Genomic DNA, 12,348 nt, shown 5'->3' with positions numbered 1-12,348 from the left:
TTTTTATTTGTACCGTTATGCAGCAGTTACTACTCCTTGAGACTCATACAAGAAAAGGCCACACGTTTCATATGACAAATGCAATGCCCTGGGGAAAAAAATGGCAGAGTTAAGGGTGCTTTAATGTTTTCTTGACATTATTTTATTATATTGAGACCCCAAGCATTATTTTCTAATCAAATATAACACCACAGAACATGTGAGTGTTTGTGCTTTCCTTCTATCAGTTAATGCACAAACTAAGAATATTCAAATTCTGTTTTCAAACAGGTATGCATTAGTGTGAAATAAGAGCTGATCACCCTGCTGTACTGTAAAGCTATCAAAAGCTGATGAGGTATTTTTCGGTCATCCACAAAGATGACATGCTCTGGAACACTGTGCATTAAATAAATCTAATCATGACACTTACATAAAATATGTTAAAGGAATATATTTAAGGCCAAAGTCTGGAAGCAACAGAACATGTTCCAACAATAAAGCTCCAACACCTGGATATTAACCTCTTCAATGCCCTATGGACATATGGCTTCAGTTCAGAAAAGCAGCACCTGTAGCTCTCTGTGAATGTCTGCTATGCATCCTCATATTGCAGAGAAGTTAAATATGACACATTTAGCAAGTAGGGAAGCACAGTAACTCCAAATGTGCAGAGTTTGCTAGTGTTACAAGTTCAGTGAGCCAGTAGAGAGTAAAAAAATTGTTCACTTGCAGCTTGCTTGATTAGAGAACTGGGGTTGGATTCAGCTTGCTCATGTCCTTTGTTATTCACTGTTCTCAAATACTCATGTGAGCAAAGCTATGTTCCTACAAACATCCACAAACAGCAGATTTGGGCACTTGCCATATGAATACATTCTGAAAACAAAGCCTGTTTTCTGATAAAATGACATTCATTTTGGAAGAAAGCAATAGCTTGCAAAGAACAGGCCATCAATATGGAAACAGATATAATATCACATGACTGGTCACAGCACTCAGCAAACAAATCCTAACTACTGAATGATCAACTAAATGCTTCTGCTTTGGATTGTCAGAGACTTAATTGAGCTGTCTGCAGATGAGGAGCATGCAGAAAGCTATGTTCTTTCCTGTGCTGTTCTCAAGGAAGGGAATTCTGCAAAATGCTCTTGAACCAGACGGGGGTTCAGCCAGTGGAATTCTGGATTGCTTTACAGAAAAATGATAGTCTCCATAAGTCTAAATTACTTTGACAGAGCTTATTTTAATTGTATAGATGCCACACCACAAACACATACAAATTCTGGGGTTTAAAAATATGGGGGTACAAGATTGAGTGTTTATATAGCTACAGATTTTTTCCTATCTTACTCAGTGCTAGAGAGAACTGAAATTTAGTAAATGAATATGCATTTAAAAATCCCACACAAAATGTTAAGAAATATTTTATTGTGCTTTTTCTCTGCCAATATCACAGAGTAATTACACAAATGCTTAGTGAATTTCTCTGCTCTGCTGCTTTTCAGAAAGCAGTGTTACAATTTACCAACAACAATTAACATTCTTAAATTTGTTTAATTCTATTTGTGAGTAAAAGATGACAAGAGGCTATTTTTTTTTCTTTTATAGGCCAGTGTTTTCTTCTCTACTTCAGATAGACATTGCTGTACCTTTAAGTACAATATAGATATTAATATTCTAAAAAAAAAAAGCGAAGCCTTGTTTGCAATCAATGCATATTCCCCTTTTGTGTAAGAATAACAGATGTTGATAGAAATAGCCATTGGGTTTGCAAAGAACCCATTTCATGTGTCAGAATAGTTGTGCCTCTTCGAGATGAAATGTCAAAAGCAGGCAGATATCTCAGTGTGAAATGACCTTAAGAAAAACCCGACCTCGCCAAAGATGACCTTTTTCCAGCAAGAAACATTAAAATTACAACCATATTGATGCTTCAGCTTCAAAAACAATATGTATTTTTTTTCTTTTTTTTTCTTTTTTTTTCTTTTTTCTTTTTTTTTTTTTTTTTTTATTTTTCTGTCTTGGCATCCTACATATTTTAAATAAAGATGTACAGTAGTCCACTTTTTGCTATTTCTGTTGAGACGATTTATGGTCATGGATTTGAAGTATATATATAAACACAAGGGCATAAATAACAATATTTTTATAAATATAGATGTAGATATGGGCACACATAAATAGAACTATATACATTCACAGAAGATCAAACAAAAGCATCCTGATTTCAATAGGGGACTAACATTTTTTGTGTTTGTATTATATTAGTAGAATTTATTACTTCCTGTAATTGAACTTAATCTTTTCACAGTATTTTCCTTTTTTGAATTTTTAACAAATCTCCATGGCTTTTCTTTCTTCAAGGAAAACATTTGTCTCATCAACATGTTATTCAAACTGAAGTGTCCAAGGTTTTTTAAGAGAAGCAATAGAGAAGTATTCACATATAATAGTGTATGTACGTGTATGTACAATGGCTGATTAGTGGCATATAGTTTCTTCTTTAAACTATGAAAACAAAATGCAAAACCCCAAAAGATCCTTTGTTAAGGACAGAAGATGTACAATTCCTCCTTTTTGTGACTGACTGATGTGGAATCGCAGTCTCAGCTTCTGTTCTAAAGTTAACAGTGATTTGAAATTAACGCAGAAGTTCCTATACACTTGAGATCTTCCAAAAGACACCAGATGTTCTGAAAGTTCTCAATTGTGTAGAGGATGATTAATGAAGTACACAGGGGTTTTGGAGGTCAACAGTGTTGAAACTTTATCCTGTCTGCCCACATAAACCAACATTTTCATGGCCAGTTCTTTGCTTATCTGTACCTATGACTCACTCATTCCCTACACCCAAACTAAGCCCTGTCCCTCCAGATGCTGTTCCACCTCACTGGAAGATGCTTAATTAGCTGATTGAAGTGGTACAGAGTACCCAATCTGTTCTATCAAAAGCTGTATTGGGAAAGGACAAACAGGCTCAGATAGTCTGAGATATGATTATAGAAAGATCTTCCTCCATTTCCTATCATCTCTTGGCAGAGAAGTGGAAGAATTGAAACTGTTTCAGCATCTCTCTAGTTAGGTAGTGTTTCTTGCATTTATTTCTCATTTTTCTGCCATCTCCAGCCCATTTTAAACAAATACCTGAAACTTTGAAACAGAATAGATCTTCTTCTGAAATAATTAAACCAAATAAATTGCATGTCTTTAAATTAAGCTTACTTTTCTCAAAATAACTTCTGAGCGGGGACAGCAACCCACAGATATTCTTTTGCTGGGTTTACCTTAGGGTCTCATCATATTCCACATTAGCAACTGAGAAACCACCAGTAACCTCTAAGCTTGGTTTTCTCAATTTAATCTATGTCAACTTTCATTGCTTTCATTTCTCTTAGTCCTTTAACCTGCCACAGTATCATTTCTTGTCTTGAATGGGACAAAAATTTCTCAGAAAATGTATATCAAAAGACTGTTCTTCTTCATCCTTGAAGGTCATTATGGTATTCGTCTATTTGATTCTAGCAGAGATACATTCAGTTAGCATACTGCATTAGATTGGGACTGGGTCATTGGTTCATAATAAATAAATAAATCAGCATATCATAACAGTTTTTTCCAAAATGTTTGTTCTAGGGGAATCTGGGCCTTTCAGTGAATAATCCAACCCAGATTATTTCAAAGCGGATGGTCCTATCTTTTGGACATGACAGAACAGGTGAGACCTAAGTAGATAGGGACAGCTGGCCTGGAGAGAAAGATGAAGATAGGAGACATCAACGGCAATAAACCCATGGCTACACTACCATCAGAATAATTTTGTTTTCTTTTTTCTTTTTTCTTTTTTTTTTTTTTTTGCCTAGTTTCATCTCCCTTATTGTTTTGTTTTAGTATATTATATATAAAAAGAGTGAGAATTCAAAGGAATGTCAAGAAGACAATGAGACATTTCTGCTGCAAACTTAGTATTCCAAAATCACATGGTATAAGTACATATGGCTCAGTCTACACTCACCAGCTCATTACTACCTCTAGCAGACCATTCACTTTCTTACTAGCCTTGTCATTACTGACTTGTATGTCAACAATTTAGGTGATGGCCTGATCTTTTTAGGCTGCTCAGGAAGCCTTTCTGCTTATAAAAGATGCCTTTTCAGCCTCAATAATGCCCTGCACTTCTCTGCCTAGCCATAGTTTTTTTCTCACCACTTTACTTTGTTTTTGTTCTCAATGATACACAAACCATCTGTGCCTCTAACACAATGTTCTTGAATAGCCTCCAGGCTGTTTCTGTGGTTTTAAAGTTTTTTTACTTTGCCCTTCAGCCTGCTGTTAACCATTTTCCTCATAGTTTTAAAATCTGCCCTTTTAAAGTTTGTCACTTATTCCTAAGGGGAATTGCCTTCTATTATGATACAAAAACTAATTGCCCAATGATTGTTTTTACCCAATGGAGTTCAGTTTTGTAGAACTAGAAAGCCCTTGAACTTCAGATACTTAAATATGCCCATACTGGGGGTTCAATCTAGTTTGATGAAGAGTGCATCTGAATTTCAATGGACTTTATGACCACTCAGCAGTTCACAGAAAATGTCCACTTGCTACCAGTAACAAGAGTTTGTCTTTTGTATCAACCCGTGTATTTCAGTACTCTGACTAGACTAAAGGGAAAAGAATGATCTAATAGTACAACACAACCCAGAACATGGAGGCTGAAGTTCAGTTTCTTATTCTGCCAAATCTTTTGGTGGCCTTGAGCAAGCAAACCCACTTTGTGGGTTACATATCAGTATGACACCACTTACTTGAGCGAGACGACTACTGGACGGAACTCTAAGGGTCTCCATTGACTTAATTCCTCATGGCCATGTGTCTTCTGAAAGTAGCCTCACTGTATTCCAGCTCAGTTTGCCAATAAAATCCACCTTCTCTCAGTAAGCAACATTTAGATCTTATCATGTGGGGCTACTGGAAGCACTGGATTCATTCAATCTGCTGTTTGCTCACTGTCATCCTCATATCAACAGGGCAAAAGCAAAACACATAGCTGTAGGTTGTCAGACCACACCCAAAATCTGGGCATGCTGGAAAGTGTGCTTCAGATACAGAGCTTTCCAGACCTTTTCCTTCAAGAGAGTGATCTGGGGTTAGCTTTGAACTGGTTTAGGAACTGAGGAGGCTACAGAGGCTGCTTGCTGCAGAGCAGCACAGAAACAGCCTCTGCCATGAAATGGTGGCAGTGGCAATGCCCTGTCTAGACGCTAGGAAGTATGAGCTCTCTCAGGAAACAAGAGTCATAAAATCCCTGCTGATAGAGGTGTCTCCTTGTCTGTAGCCATCACATATAATGCCCCCCAACTTTTTAATGCTGTATTTCACTAAATCATGAGGCAATGGGCTATAAGCAGCTGAATACTCCAGTAATCAACACCTCCTTTCCTATTGTTTCAAAGTTTTGAAACTTGCTAGAGCAGGTTTTGTAAGTTTTTCTCTATTTTCTGTATTTATGCTATGGTACTTATTTTTTCCTCCTGCAGACTGATAGTTAGGAGATGTTGATGCTTCTAATTAGTTCTCTGATTAGTTTAGAAATGAGTTGACTAAGGTTTAAGCTGGAGTGCTGCCCTACAAATCCCCATGGGTTAGGTATCCTAAAAAAGGAAAATAGGAATATACACATATATAGATATATGTGGGTGCATAGCAGTTAACACCATAAATAAACATTTACAAATCAGACTTAGTAAAAACAGATCCTGCTACTTATCCTTTTTTTTTTTTGTTCAGCAGTAATTAGTACTAAGATTCAAGGTAAATTGGAGGAAGCTGCTAGAATATCCTCAGCAGGCAGAGATATGAAGAGAAGTGCAGGTATACCCAGTTGAGAAGTGACACAGAACATAAAATTGACCACTAAAAGGTGATAAAGCATGAACTGTGTACACAAAATCATTGTTTGCGCCTGGGATAAGGGAGAAAACACCTGCATTTTGACAATTATCTTGAACAGAAGACAAGACAGAGATAGAAAGGGAGAAAGAGGTTGACATGAGGAGAGCAGCTTCACTCTATAGGAAGACTCAGAACACACCAAATACATACTTAGAGCACCACAACATTATTTTATTGTATTGTACCTTTTTTCCTACAATTCTGTATATTAATTCCTTAGGTTGGGATTTTTAACCTGATCTGCTTCACTGCACAGTCATATCCACCCTGAACTCTTGAGAGTGTCTCTGATTTCTTTAATGTTCATTTCCTCAAGACACAAACTTCTCCAGTCTGTAGCAAAGGATGATTTCAACTGATTGATTTATATTTTCCAACTCTGACTCTGCAGTCTGTTATATAGGTCTCTTTGGCCAAGCTCTCTCATTTTTAGTTTTAAGGTGCTGATGTTAATGCAAAGACATTTTTATATTTTTATTTTATAGCTAATAGTAGAGACATTATGAGCTCCTTTTTGGCAAAACTTCGAGGACCTTTTTTCTCCATTCTGGGGCTCAGGTGCTACTGATGTAACCTTGGGTAAATTATTTAACCTCTCCCAATTCTGAGTTGGATTTTTTTATTGTCAGGGTAACTCATATTCCAATGAAAACTGTGGAATTTCAACATCAACTAAGAAACTTCAATGGAAAATACTTGTTCCCCTGTATTCTGTTTTTCATCTCTGTGTCATTATTGTTTACTTCAATATTTAATTTGTTTATAAAACATTGAAATTCTCCTGTGAAAGGTACTCTACTGGCATAAATTATTCTATAGCTTACTGCTTCTGGAAAATCACTTTTCTGCCCTTTATGGTTTCCTAACAGTAATGTCCTGGAAAGCCAGCACAATTCAAAATAGTGTCCTCATATCTGCTTACTGCCTGTAGTAAAGAATTTCCTTAAAGGTAGCACTCAGACAGAGGTTAGAATGAGAGCAGGGCACTCAACACTGGACTCTCAGTACTCTGTGTATCATGACACGATGGAGCGACAATATCTTCATGATTTCACAAATGTTGTGAACTAAATGCTATAGCTATTTGAACTTTAATAACAAGAACAAAAGTGGTGATTTCTTTACCCAGTTCTGAAGAATTTAGATTTAATCAGATTGGTTCAGAGTTCAGTGACATTCGTATTTACCAAGAAGGCAGGTAGAATTAGATGTCATTATTAGAGGAAGAAAAAGGCTGGTAGGATTAGATGGAATTATTAGAGGAAGAAAGGCTACATTAAACTTTCAGTGATGTTGTGGTAACAAGCTGGTCAGTTGGACATGGTCAGCCATGAAGATGAATAAGATAGGAACTTGAATTTCTGTTTGCTTTTCAGGAAAAGTAGACAGTCTTTCAATTACATGAAAGATAAACAAACAAACAAATAAATAAGTAAATAAAAGTAAAACAGGAATAGGGAACTTAGAAGATTTAATTTAGTATCTCAAACGAAGCAACTGAAAGACCCTTAGGCTCTGAAATCATAAAGTGAATACCTGGGAGCTGAGGGTTTTTTTTTTTTTTTTTTTTTCCTAAAGTTACCTAAATTATATCCAAAGAAAGCCAAGCTACATTAAAAAAAAAAAAAAAAAAAAAGTTTTGAACAGCAGCCTTTCAAATTTATTCACACTAATGAGCTAGTCTAAATTTTGAGAATACTAATTCACAGAAGTCGGTTGTGTGGTGGGAGAAACACAACAAGGTTGTCACAGCCTGTGAACAAAGTGAATTGGTTATATGACTGACAGTAAAGATTTCTTTTAACATCAGTAAAAGGAGGCTGAAGTGACAGGTAAGAGGACAGATGCAGAATTCTGCAGCACTCTGAGAGTTTGTGTACTATCACTAAGGGACAAGTTGACTTGATACCAACTTAATAGGCTCAGCAGGGGCTAATGGTGAAGGGATGGAGAGTGTAAGTGAGTGTAATAGGGCACCTATACTATATCAACATAAGCATGAAAACTATCTAGCTGGTTTTGGCTGAGGAAATTAATCACATTACCTTTAAAGTCAAGCTTGTCTTTTAATCTAGGACCTGCTCCGTATACAATATTTCACAGGAAACATGCACATAATTCTAGTCACTTTTACTCATCTTAGAAATGAATTTACTATCATCACCACGCAGCTTAAATTCAACATCATTTCTGAGAAAATGAAATACTGGAGCAAAACTATAAATGGGAATCTTAAAACCAAAGCGGCATAAGCAGACATGCAGCATTTAACATGCTGCATAATCTGCTAGAAAGGATGCTTGCATAAGAAAAGGTGAAGCTTTTTCTCTTTTCTTGTGCATGGCAGGTCCAGTCTTTAATAAGCCTCTAAGACTGTGTAAGCTACTACACTCAGCACCAGATGAATTAAGACAAGAGATGTCTTGCCATCAGAATTAATTCTACAGTGGGAAAAAGTCCTGCTGTGCTGAGAGTTGACCTCTTGGACAAACACGCTGTAATAAAAAGTGCTATTTGCTACGAGCGTATTGGGAGTTTTAAATCATCAAACTAAAGTACCCCAAGCTCTGACAGTAAAATTTTCATTCAAAGAAGAGCTCAGCTTCACAACACAATAAATTATATATGACTAGGACATATAAAACATTTAAAGATATACAGAAATTCACTGTATTTGTGTTCAGTAGACGAGTTCAGCTCTTGAAGTACTTTTTTATGTCAATCTTGCCTATTCAGATGAAGAAGGGGGGTGTCTTTTTCTCAGAACAAGTAGAAGCAAAACAAACTGGCCATTTTCCACCAAATGACTGAATTTAATTGCTATATGTGGCTTTATTATGTATAATGTTCAACTGTATGTGGAGAGTGTGGATGATACGCATCTATATGAGATTTCATTGCCTGTTGTAAAATGAAATGTCATAAAAATGAAAAATGTCTAGAAGTTTTTGGAAAAATCTTGAAATAATAATAATAATTTAAAAAGCAAATAAGTAAATGGCAGTGGTGCGAATGGTTTGGGGTGTTTTTGTGTAGGACACCCAGAAGAAAACAATTCCAACATAGATTTAACATGATCTCGTTGGCTTTGAAGTCATACCATAAGCTGATTATTTGGTGTAACAGATAAAGAGGAGCAGATTGTTGGACTCACTAAGTAGTCACACAAGCGTTGTCCCCACCACTGACCAAAAAAAAAAAGAAAAAAAGAAAAAAAAAAAAAAAGAGAAAAAAGAGAAAAAAGACTGCCACACATGGAAAAATCAGCTTATGTGATGAAGCTTTGGAGAATGTCTTATTGCCGTGATAGCTGCATGTACCAGGTATCCTTCATCCTGACATGGGCCAAAAATAGGTCAGTGTTGCCTGTGCTGCTGAGAAGTATTGAGCTTATAAGGCAGTTAGCAGAAAACGTTGAGGAAATAAGAAAATTAAAATAAGGGAAGGGTCAGAAAGAAAATAAGTAAATGTAGGAGTGGAAAAGCTGTTTGTTTGGGGCCAGTTCTCCACACAGGGGAAAAATTTTCCTGGAGAAAACCCAACAAGATTTGGACAATAAACTCTTTTAGAGCACAGATGAGCTCATGGCACAATTATAAATGAAGGGCGAGGTTCCTCCACTACATGTTCATGCATGGCATGTCTACATAAGAAAAGGCACAGAAAACTTCTAGCCATCTTACATCACACAAGCCAGACACAATTAGGGCCATAGTCTGCTGCTGGGTGCAGGACACATTTGCTGTGACATTCCTACCTGGAACAGCTCTGTCACAAAAGTGTTAGGACACTCTGTCCCTCTCTGCTGGGAGAAGGGGAATGGAGTAGAAAGGCTTTAGGTTCACTGTTGCATTGCCTACAACAGTTCACCCTGCAGATGTAGGGTTAATGTCTAGGATCCAAATTGTTAGCAACATATGGAATATACATGTCAAGGATCAAAAAAATAAAGTAAAAAAACAGAACATATTCAGAATGTAAAGTCTTTCATAACAAGCCATGACTTCTCCCCTGTGACTGTACTGAGTCCTACACAACCAGATACAGTTTTAGACCATATAGAAGTCAGTCTAATAGACACTAACATATAATTTGTGTCTAGCCTTCCTAAGTCCGTCAACTATCTCCCAGGATTAATTTATATTAGGGTGAAAGGTAATTTATAGCATTGATTTCTGAAGGGGCCTTCAAGCATAAGCGTGTGTCTTCACCTAATGGACAACTCCAGCAGAAACATTGTCACTGTGCTGGTCAGTTTTTCCATATCAACAAACTCTTAGGTACTCACAAATGGCTTTTTAGCTCTCACTGGTCCTTCTGTAAAAGCTGGTTTTATATTTAACATGCAGATGGATTTACATTAATTGTCTCTCATCACTTTACACCAAGAGAGGAATTGTCTCTAGCATCCAGATTTTTAAGAAGACAACCTTGTTGCCCCCAATGCAGCCAAATGCTCTTGGTTGATTTGTCCATTTTTCCCATTCTCTCTGAGTGTAGAACACTCATCACCTCAATTTTCTTGTGAGGATAGGGAGATTATATCAAAACAGGCAGAGCAAAACTATATTCAGCTACTTCAGGAATAGTAATACCCCTCATCCCTTTTCCCTCCTTTTTTTTTTTTTTTTTTTTTTTTTTTTTTAGTGAGAAAGAAGTTTAACTGCAGTGTCTAAGTATGCAGACAGATTCATTCATGTGCATATAACCTCTTGCCAAACCAGCATTCCAGGGCAGGTATTCAGTTAATCACAGTTTGCACAGGGACTGCAGCCAAACCCTCAGGTAGCTTTGTTATGTTTCAGGCTTTTATTTGCTATAATTCAGTATCCTCCACCTGTGGTCTCCGGAACCTACCATAATCAAACTGGGAGGTGTGATAAGCAAACCAGCTATTTAACCTCTGGTTTTGTGTGCTGCTTTTTCTCCCATTCTCCCACACGAAATTTAATACTGTGCCCAATCTACTTAAGACATAGGACATCATAAATGGCGTGAAATATACAAAAACTGCCAAGAAAAAGTTCAAAAATCAGATATATGGTGACATAAATGACTTTTACCTATTTCCTCTTTCTGGAAAATAAATAAATAAATAAATAAAAAATAGTAAAGTAAAAATGATATTATGAGCTGGTGTTTCTGCACCTTAGAAACATTACATTAGTTAACACTAGAATAACTTGTGAAAAAAAAAGATTGATGGCTAGCGATATTTACTTCCTCAATCTGTTTTCAGGATAAACACTAATAAGAGCACATTCTGAAAGCAGAATAGAAGGTAGGAGAGAACATGATCTTTATCAGCCACATAGCTCATACCTTAATTATATAAATTTAAAAATAAATGAAAGATATAGGAAAGAATAAAGTTTTCTAGAAAGATTACACACATAATTACATACATACATACATACACAGAGAGAGACAAAGAGAAGAGTACTTGAAATCTATTCACATTAAAGCCAGATGTTTGGACATGGTGCAAGTGGAGTGTGGAGCAGCTGCAGAGAGGAAATCCAAACTGAACCTGCTGCCAATCTGAACATGGGGCCTTCGTTGAGCTCCAGTACAGATCCCTTCCAAACCAAGGGGGAGAGGTGGGTGTCCTCACAGCCTCTGCACTCCTCTTCTGCACTGGAGCAAGGACTTCTCACTGTAACTGCAGAGGTTACAGTTATCAGGTTAGCAACAAATCTCACTTGGGATAAGTTACTCTGAAGTGATACCTTTCACTAAATTTTTTTCCCACACACATATTCAGAGTCAAACTTTAACAAAAAGAATAAAAAGTTGTTGCATCATAATCATCAGAAAGCAGATTGTTTATAAAATATAATGACGTATTTATCCATTTTTTGGTTTGCAGCTGAATTTTGAAGCAACATTAAAAGCATGTCTTGCATTTCTTTTGAGAAGTTCACCATCTCCAGCATAACACATTCCAGACGGACAGAAAAGGATAAGGATATTTGTATACATAGATATGGGTGATATTGATATACAGCTGTAGATGCACACACATATTGCATTGTTTACATAATTTATTTCTCAGCTGAATCTCTTGAGTTCTGATACAATGCAGTAACTCAAAATTCTGCACACAGTGCCTAACAAGTATTTAAACATGCTTTAATTTTATTCCTGGAAATATGAAAAGCATCTAGAAAGCTGTTTCTCTCAGAAAAGCCCACAGTATGAATATGAATACTGGATTAACTATTAAGACTAATGTAACATGTTTATAATATAGCACTTCACACTGCTGGCTCCTTTTAAAATATAGCAATACACTGAAATTCATGCTACCTGCCAGAAATTGTGTCCATAGTCTCATATAATCATAATTTGAAGCTGCTTTCAGACTGTGTCAACTCAATTCAAATTTCAGGAAAAAAAAAAAAAAATATATATATA

At 36.4% G+C, this 12,348-nt stretch overlaps 1 long non-coding RNA gene across 1 annotated transcript in view; it reads right to left on the bottom strand.

Moving 5' to 3' along the window:
- Nucleotides 1-12,348, bottom strand: part of LOC122158101 — a 43,465-nt gene that overhangs the window by 9,541 nt on the left and 21,576 nt on the right. Inside the window, exon 2 of the long non-coding RNA XR_006168125.1 lies at nucleotides 11,390-11,593. This is a non-coding gene — a long non-coding RNA (uncharacterized LOC122158101). The remainder of the gene's footprint in view (nucleotides 1-11,389; nucleotides 11,594-12,348) is intronic.

Source organism: Centrocercus urophasianus, unplaced genomic scaffold, assembly GCF_019232065.1.
Source record: "Centrocercus urophasianus isolate 14NV4802_14NV808 unplaced genomic scaffold, USGS_Curo_1.0 seq_14, whole genome shotgun sequence".
In the NCBI taxonomy this organism is placed as follows: Eukaryota; Metazoa; Chordata; class Aves; order Galliformes; family Phasianidae; genus Centrocercus; species Centrocercus urophasianus.
This window is presented reverse-complemented; position numbering and strand designations above follow the sequence as displayed.